General features: G+C 38.5%; 1 protein-coding gene across 2 annotated transcripts in view; it reads left to right on the top strand.

Annotated features, from left to right (window-relative positions):
* Window positions 1-17,627, top strand: part of LOC128017185 (lysine-specific demethylase 6B) — a 93,170-nt gene that overhangs the window by 30,710 nt on the left and 44,833 nt on the right. The window contains exon 3 of one of the 2 annotated variants that reach the window (XM_052602442.1): window positions 45-81. The gene's annotated coding sequence lies outside the window, so the exon portion shown is untranslated. Of the gene's footprint in view, window positions 1-44; window positions 82-13,168; window positions 13,616-17,627 lie in introns of those variants that run through there. The other variant, XM_052602443.1, reaches the window with a different exon arrangement.

The raw sequence follows: 17,627 nt of genomic DNA, 5'->3' as shown, positions 1-17,627 counted from the left end.
TTCTAATGAGTATTCATGTAGTTTTCCCTTTTTGTGTTCCACAGAAGAAAGAAAGGCATTCGGCTTTGGAATGACATGAGGGTGAGTAAATAATGATACTGTTTTCTTTTTTGGATGAGCTATACCTTTTAGTAGTGTTTTGTCCACTGTGACCAATTTAACAGCAGCAAACGTATGTGTGTGTGTATGTGTGGGACCGAAATAACATAAAGGGGATTTGAAATCCAAGATAAAAGCCAAGGAAAGAGAAACTTCCAAAACTTGAGAGCCTGTCTGTCTCTCCCTCACATTCTCCATGGAGTCAGACAGGAGCAGGATGGGGGTGGGTATTAGACAGGTCGACGCCCCCTCAACCATAGGTGCCCACAGTGGGAGGGACACATATGTCTCTGTCCAATAGGTGGGCTGCAAGAAAGAAACCAGTGTTTTTCAGTACTTTGATGTATTTTAGTTTAAAGTGACTCTGTTTCTTGTTAGTGTGTTTGTGTGTGTGTCTCTTCCACTCTATTTTTATATTTTTACTTTGAACCCAAAAAAGTGACTCACTCTCTTTCTGTGGGCCAAAACCAGTGTGTGTGTGGTGAAGACAGAAGCGAGGCAGTTGAACACACAACCTTGCACACATTTGTAAACAGCAGCTATATATATATATATATATAGATGCATCTCTGCACACAAAAACTCCTGAACCCGTAAGGAAAGTGTGCAAGATTCACGTGCCGAGGCGTGTACAGACCAGCTGCATGTGGTTTGTGTTTGTGTGTTGGACCCTTTTTCTTTTCCTCTCTCTCTTTCCCTGTCCTTCATTTGTTTTGGACTGGATGCCTTTCCATTTCTAACATCCAGCAGCTATCAAAGCACTGACCGAACATCCCAACACACACACAAATGGCACATTCAGAGCAGTTTACATACTAACTCTTTTGTATGTGAGCTAAGAGAATCCAGATGCACGTGCCTGTTCACCTTGTGTGTGTGTGTTTTGTCTAAGCGTGTGCTCTCTGTAGCTGACTCAGCTGATTGTGAGCACTAAATATGGTCTGTAGGACTGATCCAACAGCAGTTTTTCTGGCCACATAATCAGACCCTACTTTCAGACTCAAGACTCTTTAATTGAACAATATGTGTGATGAGCAATTTGTGTGGTTGCTTTGTAGTGGACCTGTCATGGAACAAAACATAAAAATAAGGAATTAATGTTTGTTTTTTAAAACAAAAATACCTTTATTGAGGTATTATTATTTTCTCGCCTTATTATGAGCTGATCATAGGCAGCATACACTGTTCTGTAGCAGAGGCGCTAAAAGGATACATTTTTAACACGTTTACGGTTTGATTTGAATGAAAACAGCGCACTCTTGTGGTGCGGCTAACTCAGAAGAGCGTACGCTGCCTGCGTTCGGCTCCTAATTTTTACAAAATGGCGCAAAAGTGATGTGGAGAGAAATAGAGGAGAGGAATTGTTGAATAAAGTCGTAATTTTTTTCTTTGTGTACAAAAAGTATGTTACGGTTGAACCACTGATGGCATCTGACGATGTCTTCCATACCATTCTGGACTTATTATAAGTTATAGCGTAACTTACTTTGCAGTCTATGGGACAGTAAAAAGCCTTCCGGTTTTCATCCAAAATATCTTAAAATGTGTTCGGAAGAAGTGATTAATGACAAAATGTTTATTTTGGGGTGGAGTATCCCTTTAAGCAACACAACTGTTTTCAGCATCAAAAATAAGAAGTAATGTTTCTTGAACAACAAATCGGCTATATTAGAATGAATTCTGACTGGAATAATGGCTGCTAAAAATTGTGCTTTGCCATCACAGGAATAAATACAATTTATATCTTACAATTCTTTTAAATTGTAAGACTTCTTTTAAATATTACTGTTCTCACTGTATTTTTGATCAAAGAAATGTACCCTTGAAAAAGAGACTTCTTTCAAAAACATCTTCCTACACACATACTTCTGAAGGATAGTGTACTGTATGTAGAAACAAAGAAGTATGGCATCTGTCTGTCTTCACACACTCAATATTTATTAATCCACCTGCTTAAATCCTCTGTTTAAACCTAGTATTCTTGTGGTTTGAGTCAATCACAAGTGCTCAGTGTTAAACCCCGGTGTAAACTGGGTTTAATACACTGTGCCTTATTGCATTAACCTTAACTGATATGCTGAGTTACACCTGCAATCAAGAAATCAGAGATCCTCCTGCTCAAGAACTGTGAAAGTTGGTCACAGGAGATGCATTTTAGATGCATTTTACTACCTTGTATAAACCACAATGTGTCTCCGTTTACCGCTTGTGACCGGATCACATGAGACGGATGTTAATGTCAGGTGTAAGCAGTCCAAGGTCATACACGCACACTGTACAAGCAATAAATGAGTGTGAATGTGTCAACGTCTATTATATCTTACATACACAGTACATAGAAAATAAGGGCAGAAGTGTTCAAGACTGAAATTATTGAATGTGAAATAACATTAATTGCATATTTGTGTGTGTGTGTGTGTGTGTGTGTGTGTGTGTGTGTGTGTGTGTGTGTGTGTGTGTGTTTAAAGACCACATGCACACCTGTTCGCATGTGAACTTTTAGTAATATTTTTACATTCCTTTACATTCTCAAATAACTTGCACCTTCACACAAACTTTCTCCATCCCATTAACACTTTTAAACTATTTCTGTAAGCTGTGGATTAGGGCCAAAGGGGAAAGTTGAAAGATCAGATCAGAGAGTTGACCACATGAAAAGCCATGCTACTGCAGGGTCGAAAAGGTCACCTTCATAGAGGTCAAAGTTCATCTAGCCCTGTCATACTTCAGCACGTGTCCTAAGCAGGTGTCCTAGCAACCGATCCAAAGTGTTTGCTGAGTAAATATGTATTTGGTTGGACGAGCCCGAGCTCAACCGCACACACAGACTTTGATGTTCAGGATCCCAGTGGGTTGAGATGTGGTGGAAATGTGGAGCAGATTTTCCAAGGACTTTTTTTTTTTTTTTTTTTGCATTTCCGTCCATGTTAGGTCAGAATAAATCTGTGTGTGTGTGTGATCTTTGCAATGGCAAAACAGGGAAGTGTGGGGACGGAGGCACATATGTAGACATACTTACAGATTCATTCAGTAGGGACAATGCTGGATATATTCATTTGCATCCTGTTCCAGTTGTGTTGTTATTCAGGTTGCTAGCTATAAACATGTTGATATTTTAACTAACTTTAACTTTCTTAGTAAAATGTATTCCAACATAATGATATTTAGCATGAGAAAGAAAATGAATATGCTAATGTCACAACATTTGTGTTTACGTACTTAACTGTAGAGTTTGATTGAGACATTGAAATCAAATCGATCTTAATGCTTAATTTCAAACACAAATAAACTTATTCTAAAATTGACCATAACGTGGAGTTTTCAAAAGCAGTCTTAAATTGCCTGCTATGTGTTGATTCATCCTGAAATCCGACCCCAGTAAATGGAATTATTTTTTAAATATTCCTGTTAATCTGAAGTTCACAGGACTGTCAAACATTAGCCTAATATGTTGATACAAGATATAATTTGAATTACATATTACACAACCTTTCAAAGTTTTGGGGAGATTGAGAGATTCAAGATTTTATTCTTCACATACATAGTTATATGGAGAGCATATGACCAGCAGTGAAATGTAAGGGGTAAGTGGTGAGTAAGATTGAATTTTCTAAAACTTTTTAAACTTGTCTGCAAGCCAGTCTTGCACGCTACAGCTGTATGCGTGTGGATCAGTGAGGTGTCGTCATGGTTTCTGCTGGTCTGCTGAAGTTCCTGCTAATGTTTATTCCTGAGTCTGTTTATCTCATGGTCCACGTGAACTAGCGTGTGCATAGAGTCTATGAGATTCCTACCACAGCTTATAGTATTACATTCATGTCTGTGTTACCAGCAGAAGTGGTATTACTAAAAATATCCCATAAACCCGCTGACCTCCTCCTGTAACCCCTGCTGGATAACCTCCCCCCGCTGTGGATCACTCCACCCTGTCATGAAATGCATGCTGCTCCTGCTGCACATTCCACATGGCAGAGCAAACCATCACCCTGCAGAACCAATTGATTATTCAAAATCAGCCCTTTTTGCCCTACAATATGCAAATTGTTTTTTTTTCATATTTTGTTACATGTACACACTTTAGCAAAAGTTTGAGTTTGCAACACACTTGCGAACAGTGTGCAGCCATAGTGCATATTTAAGTATGCATGCAAGTCGTCTCCCAGTATGTGTTTGATTGTCATGTATGGATGAGGTGTGTTTCCATGCACGTGTTGTTCTTCCCGTATGATAGTGTGTGTTTGGCCAGCTGTGTGGAGGTGCATTCTTTAAGCTCGAGGCGGAGGGGGGTTGGAAAACAGAGCAGGCGAATTCCAAATTCCAGTTCTCCCTCTGAACATGTCCAGGACTAAACTGCAATTCCAACTAAACTCACGTGGCTCTCTGTTTTTCTGTTTCTTTCTATCCATCTGTTTCTTTTATAAGCAGAAGTTAGTTTGAGTTGAGACATTGGCTCATTTATTCTGCAGATTGTTGTTCTGTATTTTTAAAGGGGTCGTGTACTGAGAAATCAAATTTCCATTGATCCTTTTTTTTTTTTTACATATAACAGGTCATTGTACTATAAAAACATCCTGTACGTTTCAAAACTTAAAACTTTCTCATTAGTTTGAAACCCGCTTTTATTGAAACCAAGCTCAGAAAACACCTCGTTTTGGAATGTGCCACATTATGATGTAATAGTGTGGCTAAGCACCGCCTGCACATGCCTCTACATCACTGTCTTTTTAGCCCCGCCCACTGACACATGCTTGTAGGAGGAGGAGAGGAAACACTATAGAGAGTGGCAAACACAGGATTACTCCATCAACAGACAAGACACTGTGTAGTGTAAGTTGTGAAAAAAATTACCAAAGAGCTCCAGATTGCGTCAGTGAAACTGTTTGTTTGCTTGCTTTACTTTGTTACAGATTCATTTGAAACAAGGACAGTATGATGCTGGCTTTTCAGAGGGACTAAAAGTAAATGATAATGAACTACTACTGAGTCTGACTAGAGTGGATCTAATAGTAATGTTGCAAAACATAAGTGTGAATAAATGTGCTTTTACCACTATTGTATTGTCTGTTCCAGACCATTTCATATATACTGAGTATCTATACGTTTTTAACCTAAACAATCCATGTTGTTTTCAGAGTATGTTACAGCAGCATCCATCAGTTACAGGGCTGAAACGATTCCTCGAGTAACTCAGGTAACTCGATGAAAAAAATGATCTAGGCAAAGATCGAAAAATGATCGAAGCCTCTTTTAATTTATTTGAAATCTCACATCAGGTTCTTTCACAATTATTTTTTTTAATATGACACAACGCGTTTGCGTCACCCACAAAGCAGAAGGAGACACAAGCACTGCTTCCGAAATCGCATACTGCAAGGAGTCAGCAGTGTTTTTTTTAGGGCGCTGGCAAACGTAAAGAAAACGTCATGGCATGTGTCCATTGCAAGATAGAGCTGGCATACCACAACTAGGGCCCTATGATTTCCGTGATGCAGAAAACGTGGAGGGAATCGCCGAATCCAGTCATAAAAACGGAATTTACAGTTTAACGCAGAATGGCACGGAATTTGCCAAATTTTGAATGAATTAATCAAAAATAGGTCATTGCACTTACATCAAATCACAATATGGACTAATATCTGTAAATATTGAGCCGGAACAGTCTTTAAATATGAGTCCTGCATGCTCTGTGTGTCTCTGTTAATGAATGGACCAGAAGCGCATCTTCCTTTATCACACACACTGAAGCGCGCGTGTCGCTCACGGTGATTTCAGCATCTGCGGTCTCACTGAATAAGGACGTGAACACAAACAACATCTCCAGAACTGATCTGACAGTCACTTCATGAGCATTTGACCATTTGATTTGAGTAAAACTATCGTCACATCACACACACAGAACTGTAAAGGTACGTCAACCCGTCAAAAATAAAAGTCCAGTTAAAGACTATTGTTCAGCAAAATGTACATTGGCTACTACTAAAGAAAAAAATCTAACATTTTTTTTAAGGTTTAATCACACAACATTTCTTCCATGTTTTATTTTTAATAGTAAATCCCCTTTGTTTACCAAAAAGTTAAGTATAACAGCAAAACTGTTAGCCAATCATATCGGTAGGCGTTTACTTGCAACTCTTAAATGTGCCCCGCCTATCAAAAAAAAAAAAAAAAAGATGGAGGCTCAAAAACAGGATATGTGACAGCCTATTACTTCTAAATTATGATGTTCTTATTATTATGTAAAATCACACTAACATTGTAAGTGAACCTCAGAGAATATTATAAAACAATCATTTTTTAAAAATGTAGTTCATGGCCCCTTTAATGCTGTAATGTTGGGATCTGATGTCATAATAACATGATGTCAGCCCCGCCCCCCTTCTACTCCCACTAGTCTAAACAGGAAGCACTTTGGCTCCTGTTTTTGCAGGGTTACAAATAAACTGTATGTTTCATGCTCTTTATTTTCACTCTCATTACTTCTCTAATAGAGATTGGAAAAAATCACTTTCTAGTAGCCAGAGTTCAGTCATACAACAACTGAAGAGTTAAGTTTGACTGTATAATCATATAGTTGTTGTAGGTGTTAGCGTTTTTGTGTGTTGTAGATGTAGACGTCATGTTTAGCTGTGAGTTTAGCTATGCAAAAACATATATATTAATGATAATTTTTATTATGAAATATTATCATTTATTTTCTATTTTAATGTATTTTAAAAATGTAAAACTCCAACCTTCAGTGTCACCTGATCCTTTCTAGTAAAACTACAATACTGCTTTAGTGTGCAAGATCATTTCTTAATATTATCAAAACTATTGTGGAAACCATAATACATTCTTTCAAGATTATTTGATGAATAGAAAGTTTACATTTTCTAATTAGTTTGAAATAGTTATATTTTGTAAACATTAATGTCTTTAATGCATCCTTTGCTGTAATTAAAAGTATTAATTTATTCCAAAACTGGCCCCAAACTTATACGATAGTTTAAATGGAGATTTGATCATACAAACCACATTTGGAAAAATCTAAGAACTGTTGCTATTTGCTTAACATGCAATCATTGCACAAGATCAAAAGTTTGACACTTTTTCAGAGACCCTTTTTTTTGAAGAAAGCAACCATTTGATCAAAACATTTGGAAAGATCCATAAAACATTTAATTAACAGAACAACTGACAAACTACCGGTAACCTAAGTTATATACATAATCTCAAATCTGAAATCTGCATGTTAATAACAACCTGTCTCAATTGACCATTTGTGTTTGGATCCACCTGAGATGGAGGTTTATGTTAGATGTGAACAGAGTGAGTGCAGGGAGAAAGTAATGTGTTTTTGTTATTATGTGTATAAGTAAAGTGTGCACTGAAGCACATGCAGCATCAGTGTTAAAGGTGTGTGTGTGTGTGTGTGTGTGTTCACCAGGACCAGCTGACTGGCAGTCTAGCACACTGAATAGCACTTAACCTTCACCTCACATTCACAGTGGGAATATGTGTGTGTGTGTGTGTGTGTGTGCATTTTGCTGGCATGCGTTTAATAGATTATTGTTGCACTCTTGAGATGGTTGACAGTCAGATGGAGGTGGAAATGGACCTGTAGTTTCATGATGATGCCAGACAGAAAACACAAATACTAATTTACATCCTCAGAGGAAACGATTTCTCATGTAGGAGAGAGACAGAATTAGACAAAAGCAAGAATGGATGACAGGAAGTGATAATAGAGTTTTCTCTATAACACCCTTTTCTCTCTCACTCTATCTGTCTCTCCCTAGTCTTCATTTTGAACAGATGGGTTGAGGTATCAGTTTTTAATGAAAAAGGGAGTGTGAGTCACATGACTGTCTCTCACACACATACAGGCATTTCAGATCTTTGTGGAGCTCACATACAGACACCCATTTTGGAATAGAATAGATGGTTAAATCTTTTGAAAAGAAATGATTGTTGCGTGTTACTGAATAATGGAATAATTTCTTATTAACTTTTGTTTTTCAGATAAAGCTCAAAACACCTGGATTATAGTCGTTACACTGATACGTATTCATTCCGGACAAATTTGGCTGGGACTGTTTCAGTCAGACTGGTGTTTACATGACATTTTAAAAAGACAAATTATTGTTTAAGCTTTAGTGAAATCAGTCTTTATGTATTTATACTAACCTATCATTCAAAAGTTGAAATTGTACAATTTTGAATGAAATCACTCACCAAAGAGGCATTTATTTGATCAAAAATGGTGAAATAGTGTTACAGTTTTAAATGAATATATAAATATTCAAATGAATTAAATTAAAATATTAAAATTACATTTTACTTCCTGTGTTTCCAAAGTTGAATTTTTAGCATTTATTACTTTGTTAAATTATTCTAATACAATGGTGTGCTACTCGAGAAAAATATATTACTCTTATTATTGTTGAAAACAGTTGTGCTGCTTTATATTTTTTTGTGGAAATTCTTTTATTAGGTATCTTTGATGAAAAGAAATCTTAAAAGAACAATATTTATTTTGAGTAGCTTTTTTAAAATAATGTACATGTTTTGATCATTTTAATGTATACTTGCTCAATAGAAATATAAATTTCTTTCAAGACACAATACTTTGCGTGTGTGCCTACTTAACCATGGGGACAAATTTGTGAGCAAAACCTGACAAAATCGCCCAACAACTAAATTTGGGGACGTCCTCGTTTGTGCAACTGGTATAAAAATAAAGTAAACTAAGTTTTTCTGTGGGGGGTAGGGCTGGGTTTAGGTAAAGAAAAAGTGTATAACTATCTGTATATAAAAACAACAGATATCTATGTAATGTCCCTATTTAGATAGCCGTGTGTGGGTGTGTGTGTGTGTGTGTGTGTGTGTGTGTTAAGAGTAGGAGCTACTTTCTGTTCTCATTCTTGAAAGTAAATGTAGTTTTTACTACTAAAACTTTGCAGTGTATTCATGGCCATACTGTTGTTACTAATCAGCTTGTAATGATTCCTAATGGGTTAACCTTGTTTATATGATTTGATTGACAGTTTTCTTGAAAAAAGTTAACTTCATTTAAAGCTATGTCAAAAGACAAAAGTGGTGTGCTGATTGGTAATTGCACACAGCTGTAGCTCATTAGACGTTAATTGCCAATTAATCAGCAGTGCCTCATGTGTTTTAAAGGGAAATAAAGAAATGGAATAAGAAGTGGGAAATGTTGAAAAGAGAAAATGATGTGTGGCATGAGCAGAAGAGCGTGATTCTTACTTTCCTTTCCTCCCATCACAGTTTCCTTTCTCTTTGTCAACACTTGCTCTCTCTGCTCCGTCTTTAACATCTTATGCTAGTAAAGAAAGAACAGTAGACAAAAGAGAGAAAAAATATGTTTTTGTACGTTTTATCTTTTTGTATATATTGCATGTGTATATATAATGGATGAAGCCAAGTTACATTCACATGATATAGATCGGTTATTCTGAAAAAGAAAAATCAAAAGGTAACGTTTTCTTTCAGACTTTAGAGGTTCACATGGCATTTTAGAAATCAAACTTTTACAGTGCAAGTAAGCGTGCTTAATGTAATGCAGGCACTAGGTCTGTCATGCTGACGCATGGTTATTTGTCTTGTGTCACTTAGTCATTTTTTTATTTATTTGTAAAGTTACATAACTCCTCAAAGGACTGTGATAACACCAGTATTCCCTGACACACATTTACTTATACTGTCTTCTCTTTTGGCCAAGAGTCAAATATTTCACTTCTTGTTGGCACACGGCCATATCTCTGCACTAATAAATCAATACAATGGAAATGATGTAACGCTTTGGCCGAAGACAATGTGGACGATAGTGAATTTGGCTTTATTTGGCTTCTGAATTTTCCCTCTCTTCCTTTTTCAGAGAGATTTTTTCGAATAACTTTCTTCTTTGTTGAATGATGGGAATGGAATTCATGAAACAACACTAAAAATAGCTTTACAAGGCATCAGTGTATAAGGGGATGACTTTTGTGTGTGTGTGCATTTGACTTTATTACTAAACAATTTAAGCATGACACCAAGTCAGCAGGTTTTCCATCCAGCCTGCTTTTTTGGTTTTTGCCGTGCAATGTTTTCAGCTGGAAATGGATATCGTCATCTGCTGTGCCCATTCTGGGATGCGAGTGTGTGTGCTTGAGACTGATTTGTGGTGACACGGTAGAAAAACAAAAGTCACTGCACAAAACAGCTGTTTCTTTATTCTCTTTTCTCACATAGATGCGTATCTCACACAAATTTCACTGGTGATGTATCCAGACAAAATCATACATAAACTCCCTTAGCTTTCAGTTGGATTTTAGTTATTGAATCACATAAATTCTGATCTGTATTGGTTTCAAATTAGCACTAACATTCTCACAGCTGATAGCTTATGTGGGGTTTTCAGTGTTTGATGCATTTATCTAGAGAACATGATGGGAAATATAATGCCAGTGCACACTGCTATTCAGAGGTTGGGGTCAGTAAGTAAGCACGACTGTTTTCAACATTAAAAACATTAAGGGCCCTATTTTAACGATCTGAAACGCAAGTGTTAATGCGCGAAGCGCAAGTAACTTTGTGGGCGGGTCTCGGCGCTGTTGCTATTTTCCTGGCGGGATAAATGGCTCTTGCGCCCGGCGCAAATCTAAAATGGGTTGGTCTGAAGTAGCTTCATTATTCATAGGTGTGGTTTGGGCGGAACGTAAAATAAACCAATCAGAACTTCATCCAACATTCCCTTTAAAAGCAGGTGCGCAAGTTCCATTATGGATTGCTGTTATTATGGCGTATTTACCAGGCGCACGCCAGGAGCAGTTCACAGCCGAGGAGACTGATGTTCTTGTAAGAGCAGTGAAAGACAGAGAAGTTGTGTTGTATGGGGATGGGAGAAACCCACCCAAAATAGCATCGGTTAAACAGGCGTGGGAGGAAATAGCCACAATTTGTCAGATGTCCTTATATACACATATGTCTTGCCACTATTTGGCCAACAGGTCTGATCCTTAATTACTACAATTAGCCTGAATAATTTGTAAGCTAGATTTATGCCTATTTTTTCACATCTTCGTGGCACACCACAATGATTTCCGTCATCTCACTTGTTAATATTTTTTAGTGGGTAATATTCAGGGGAAGTCGTGGCCTAATGGTTAGAGGGTAGGACTCCCAATCGAAGGGTTGTGAGTTCTAGTCTCAGGCCGGATGGAATTGTGGGTGGGGGTAGTGCATGTACAGCTCTCTCTCCACCTTCAATACCATGACTTAGGTGCCCTTGAGCAAGGCATCGAACCCCCAACTGCTCCCCGGGCGCCGCAGCATAAATGGCTGCCCACTGCTCCGGGTGTGTGCTCACAGTGTGTGTGTGTTCACTGCTCTGTGTGTGTGCATTTCGGATGGGTTAAATGCAGAGCACAAATTCTGAGTATGGGTCACCATACTTGGCTGAATGTCACTTCACTAGTGTAACAATTTATGATTTGCAAAAATAACTGTTGCATCTGTGTAGATTACATGAGCAAAGTGTATGCGGAACACCGGAACACGCCTCCTTTTTTGCGCTGAACCGCCCAGGGAGCGCAAGTTCATTCACTAGTTTAGCGACGTGCTTCTGTGGAGGGAAAAGCGCGCTTTGCGCGGGTGCAAAATAGGAATGACATATGCGTCGGTGTACAAAGTCAATTGCGCTGGGTGCAAGATAGGGCCCTACGTCTTATGGCCCCCAAACTTTTTAAACAGAGTATCTGTGATACATTTTCATGATAGTAAATATAAAATTGCGCTGGCTAAAATAAATTAATATTTATTTAGCATAATCTCTACTCAAATATTATCTGGACAATGTAATCAAGCTAAGATTTAACTTTTAGATATGACTAGCTCTTCCTGGCTCCGCTGTAGTCACTTTTGTAATTTGGTCATATATACAGTACATAAGTTGTGAAACACATAATAATAACAAAAGAAAAATAATCTGATCAGTCTGTGTACAAAATATGATCCAGAATTCATTGTCCAAAGTTTGCAATGCTAATGAGCCAAATGAGAGAAATAACTGCGGAAGTCAATCATTTCAACTTTCCAGTAGTGACTGACCTACTGACCTCCTTGATATGTAGTTTGTTCAGTCTTCAGATTTATGATCAGGCTCAGACAAAACCTGCAGACTTTTCCTGCATTTTTTCAATGGTTTTGGCAGAAACAATAGAAATGTTGCATACTTAAAATAGTTCATAAACGAACATGGAAGGAGAGTGTATAACTTTGAGAATGACGGTTCACGATGCACTTGGATTCTGTGAGGGAGGGAGGCAGTGGTACCAATTTAGCGATTTTTTTATGCTAATTTTAGCTACTTTTCAGACCCCTTTAGTGACTTAGATTAACCTTATTTACTTTCTGAGACTCGGTGGTACATCCGCACAAGGTCTTGCTATCCCAGTGCTCACACCTCTCTGTGACTGCTCTGTTCAGCGAGCAGCGCTTTCAGTTAAAATAGATATTGTGTTGCTTCTAACTTTAATTTTACTGCAAATATAGCCACATTTACAGCACAGCCATTCTCATCTTTATCTTATGTGTATTTGATCTCACCAGACAACGGCTCAATTAAAAATCTGGATTTTTATGCGGATTAACAACTTAAAAGGTAGCGCTGGTTATGTATTCTTAATGGGCCGCATTGTCTGACGAAAAAAGAAAAAAAATATCTCAATGGAAAAAGTTTGATTGAGAATTTGGCTGCACTTAAATACAGTATGTCGGCACAGAGAGCCAAACATGTTAATATAAATATGACGCAATGACGTTGTGAATGTGCTAATTAGCATATGACGTCGTCTAGCGACTTTTCAAGCAGGCTTTAGCTACTTTCCACTGAAAGAAGTTGGCAACAGTGGAGGGAGGGTAAGAGCGAGGCTAAGAGAGCGAGAGAGGTGACAGGGGATGGGGGAGGGGATGTTTAGAGCGAGAGATGTAAAAAAAAAAAAAAATGAAGAGAGGCAGGCTGGCCTATAGCGGGGGTTGGGCTTAAGCGCTGTGTGTGTGTGTGTGTGTGAGACCAGCTCCTTTCCTCTCTTTGTTTGACTGCTGAGTGGAAAAAAGCAGAGAGAAAGAGTGTGTGTGAGTGAGTGAGTGAATGATAGAGTGATAGAGAGAGAGGATAAGGATTGAGGGAGGAAAGCATAGAGAGAAGGAGAACGAAGGAGACACTCTTTTTTTTTCTTTGGCTACAAAATAAGGAATTCTGTTTTGTTTGGAGCTGGAATCCTGCATCCTCTTGACTGTGTCAGCTTTTGCATGGTGTTTTTGTTTGCAAGCCCTGCTGCCGGTGTGTGTGTGCGTGTGTGTGTGTGTGTGTGTGTGTGTTTGCATGCTGTGTTTGTGTGTGAGGGGGGCAGGTAGTCAAGCCTGCAGCTGGTTAAAGGGAAAATAAGAGCCGAGATTTTACCGAACAGACTGAACGAGCAGCTCACAGTGTGGAATTGCCTCAGAAACACAGGAAATAACACTGGGAAACACGGTAAGACACGCACGCTCCCTCTATCCACCACTGCCGCTCTGTTTCTTTGTGCTTCCAGCAGGGCATTTAAACTGAAACCGTGAAAGTATCCGGGCTGCGTTTGGACAGCTCAGCAGAATAAAAACACACACTAGGCGGAAAGCGAGAGAAAGTTGCTCTGCTTTTTCCAGTTGGAATGCTGCACAAAGAAAGCTTGTTGTATGCAGTCAGTCCAGCTCGCTCTGTTTATTTTCTGACTGTCACACACACTCACTCTACTGCAAAAAAAAGGGAAAGATAAAACAGAAATGCTAGACAGTTTTCCGGTGTCTACTTCCCACACATCCATATGGAAAAGCAGGATGTATACATGATTGTTCCTGACAAGATTCCTGTTCTGTTAGTGACTCTTTGTTAAGTGGGGTGAGTTTGTGTAATTGTTTTGCAGGCGTATGTGTGCTGTCCATGGGTTATAGGAAGTGGTGATTGTGGACTGTGTTAGTTGAGAACTAGAGTAAAACCCCAGCAGTGTAAGTGTGTGAACCTCTACTTCCTCCTGGCCGTGTGTCCGTCTCACACAACCCACATCCATTACCGGCATCCTGGAGTGTTTCAATCAATCAACAGTCATTGTGTGGATATGTGTGTGAGTGTGTGTTGCTGGGCGTATATGAGTTGGCTCCTCCCCTTATTAAAGCTCCCCACTAAGATAAAGAAACACAAAACATTGCCGGAAGAGCACACTTCATCATTATCATCAGGAGATGTGTATAACATCTGCACGTCTTAATCTGTTAGTATTCAGTTTCTCTATTCCTCAATAGTTCTCCACCGAAAAATCTTCTTCCTTATCCCGTCCATCGGCAAAAGTGCAAATTGTGACTATCTGCTCTGAAATGAATTTGCCGGTGCCTGTTTTCATCAGAGCGTGTGCATGTCGTCCTAATACCGCTTTTGCTTTTAGCCCACATTCCTGTTTGAGCTCCTCTGGCTGCTGTTTAAGCCGAACGCAGTCCAACTCTGTTAGCATTAGTAGCGTGAGGGTTATTATTACCCACAATGCAATGGTGATTAGCAGTGTGCTAATCTATTCATTAGCTGCTAATCTAATTGTCAGCACTGGTAACGACTGGGCTGGTTGTGTATTTCTGAAGTTTTCTGAAGTTTTGTGTAGTCGTTTATGTCCAGATACCATTGTTAGTCCTAGCTAACATGGCGTTTGCCAGCACTGTCATCAAAATTAAAGAGGAAAACAAAATTAAGACAATAATAACAGTTTTTCTGAAAGTTCTTACCTGATTTCAGTTTTTTTATTGTTGTTGTTAACAGTAGTGACTAAGTAATTGCTACGGTGTTTTGGCATAAACTATGCTGTTGTTTTTAGTACCTTTCTGAAAAACCAGCCTAAGGTGGTTGGTTGTCTTAATCTGGTTTCTTATGCTGGCCCAGCTTGTGTTTAGCTAATTTAGCTGAGACTTCCTAGCCTGTCCAGCCGGAGTGTCGAAACCGGCTCTGAAGCCAACTAAGACCACCAAATCGTTTTAGGCTGGTTTAAGTATGCTTTTTCAGCTTTCTGTCCCTATCACGTTGGCTTTGACTCAGTCTCCATTGTAAGCTTTCTCTTTATCACTCCCTGTGATGGGCGTTTGTTCTTCTGCAGATGTGGTGTGGGTGTGGGTGTCCCCTGAACCCCACCCCCCAGGACAGGCCTGGCTGAACGGGGGATTGTGCATTCATTGGAATGGAGGGAGAGAGAGAGAGAAGGGAGGGAGGCAGGAATGATTGAGTGGGCTGCCTAGAGAAGAAAAGGAGACGAGAGAGGGGGGGATGGGGGAGGGGAAATGTTGCTTGGCTGGTGATATGCTCTTTGGTTGAAGGAGAAGAGGGGGAGGTGGGTAGGTAAAGACACCCAGCTGGTTGGTTTTTAGAAGGAAAGATGTGCAAACATCACAGGACAAGAGAATGTACGGCTTGCTGGAGAACAGGGTCATATGTGCTTAAATGAGACTGAAACAACATACAGAACTTCCACATTATGATTGCAACATATAGTAATTGTTTGATTACGTCTTTAATTAATTTTTCCATACATTTCTGCCATTAGAACATTAACTGACAGTCACCACTGATAAGCAATTTCTAAATATATTGTAGAAACATAACTTTTTGTAAAGTTGCTTTGCAATGATTTGTATCTCTCGCGTTATCTTGTCTTTTAGTAGACCATACTTCCCAGCCAAAGCCGAGTTTTTACGGCTTTTCGTGTTTCCACTGTTATACACTCGGGGGCACTATTTCACATCTTCTGAACTAGTACAAAACCTTCCGAACAACAACACACATGAACAGGACAGAGAAACAAGCGATCTCTTATGTAAACAGATGCATATTAAAATAATGCGATCATCAGCAATAGATAGCATATAAATGAAAACTGTATAATGTTACGGAGTAAAGTGTTGATCCAGGAAGTGGTATATGTCTGTGCAAGCTTTGAAAGTGTTGATGGAAGCGATTTACTGGATTTATGCTTTGATAATCGTACTGAATATTATCCAGATGTAGTTATTGATAAAATTTAGATTTTATCACCTTTTTAACTCAAAACTATACATTTTTATTAAACCTACCTATATTCAAATATTCATAAAGCAAATTATACTGGCGGCCATCAAATATTAGTGAAAATCGCTGGCTGTGGCTGCAACTTTTTTCAAAAATGTTGTTGGGGAAAGAGTTAATACTAGTTAGAATACTGAAACCTTTTAAAGTAACTTTTTATAGAATGTCTGTCTATCTTTCTATAGTTCTATCTATATATCACTCATTCTATCCATCATTCTATCAATCAGTCTAATCTCTAGAATAGAATTAAGCCTAAAATTGGCACTACTGTTGTATGTATGCTTTTAATAAAACTTTGGCAAACTTTGACACTTTTTTTTTATCATGGCAATTGCTGCTTCTATGAATTGTGTTAGGATGGAAGTGCTGACAGTGCACATGGCTCTATGGTGAGATCATGTTTGATTTGTTTTGGATTGGTAAAGTTTGTAAAAAGTGTAAAAAGAAATGGGAGGATAGATGTGAACAGTATGTCTCTCTATTTTCTCAGAGTCAGGCGTTTTCTGTCTCACATACACTCTCATAAATTCCTTATTATCGTTAGCGTGCAACTCGATCACTCCAAGCACAAACCTGTGTTCCCTGCGCCTCTTTTGTCTCGCTTTAGTCTCCTGGGAACGAGGTGGTACTGACACACACATGCACACATTCTCTTGAGTAAACACACAAAGCTGTTTTTCTCTGAATATCGAGGTTATTTACATTTAATGGTGTCATTGTCCTCTAGCATGGATGCTACAGTGCTTTTTTTAATAAAATACACTGCAGAGATTCTGACAGATTTATTTTATAATATTATTTAGTGTGCATGGAGTGTTTATAAGAGAAGCACCATGACAACCACATTTAAGTCACACACACACACACACATATATATATATAGCTAAACACATGCAGACTTAGTGAAATCTCACAGTCTCAGTGCACTTTAGTGAAAATCTAAGGATACATACCTTATATTTTATAGCTTATTCAGTGTCCACGCTGTGCTTTTTATTTTGCTTTTATTGGTTGCGTTTCTCCCAAGACATTCCAAATTCCATCAAAAAATTTTATATGAAAATTTTTCCTTTGGTAGAAAGTAAAGCCCCAGAGGAAAAGAAAATCTGAAAAGAGATCTCCAACATGTTTCATTTATTTCTCCTAGACAACTTTGAGATCCATATGACACCAAACTGAGACAAAGGTTTATTTCTCATGTTTCTCAGGCTTTTCTCTGGAGCAATAAGATGCACTAAATCTCAATTTAGTCTCCTTTTAAGTTTCAGAAGAGATCTCAACAAGCTCTAATATAATGCTCAGAGTTTCTCAACTTCTGTGTCTCTTTGTGATCTCAGACAGAGAAATCAGAGAGTTCTCTCCATGAACTCAATATACTCTCATCCCAGCTTCAATTCATGCATCTCAT

This window comes from Carassius gibelio, chromosome A7 (assembly GCF_023724105.1).
Source record: "Carassius gibelio isolate Cgi1373 ecotype wild population from Czech Republic chromosome A7, carGib1.2-hapl.c, whole genome shotgun sequence".
NCBI classification, from domain to species: domain Eukaryota; kingdom Metazoa; phylum Chordata; class Actinopteri; order Cypriniformes; family Cyprinidae; genus Carassius; species Carassius gibelio.
The sequence above is the reverse complement of the archived record's forward strand: the minus strand, read 5'-3'. Positions and strand labels throughout refer to the sequence as shown.